The sequence below is a fragment of the Grammomys surdaster genome, unplaced genomic scaffold (genome assembly GCF_004785775.1).
Source record: "Grammomys surdaster isolate TR1022 unplaced genomic scaffold, NIH_TR_1.0 234, whole genome shotgun sequence".
Lineage (NCBI taxonomy): Eukaryota > Metazoa > Chordata > Mammalia > Rodentia > Muridae > Grammomys > Grammomys surdaster.
In genome coordinates this window covers 1,127,105-1,127,314 of record NW_021604679.1, presented here as the reverse complement: position 1 = coordinate 1,127,314, position 210 = coordinate 1,127,105, and the positions used below count along the sequence as shown (strand labels likewise).

General features: G+C 38.6%; 1 protein-coding gene across 4 annotated transcripts in view; it reads right to left on the bottom strand.

The window, feature by feature from the left end:
• The window catches only part of Nek7 (NIMA related kinase 7), a 125,826-nt gene that overhangs the window by 115,209 nt on the left and 10,407 nt on the right, over positions 1-210 (bottom strand). The gene's annotated exons all lie outside the window — the stretch shown is intronic.

The following is a 210-nucleotide window of genomic DNA, read 5'->3' as shown; positions in this document are numbered from 1 at the left end:
TAGACAGGTCAGTATATGTAGACAGGCCAGTATATTTATGCAGGTCAGTATATGTAGACAGGTCAGTATATGTAGACAGGCCAGTATATTTATGCAGGTCAGTATATGTAGACAGATCAGTATATGTAGATAGGTCAGTATATGAAGATAGGTCAGTATATGTAGGCAGGTCAGTATATGTAGACAGGTCTGTATATGTAGACAGGTCAG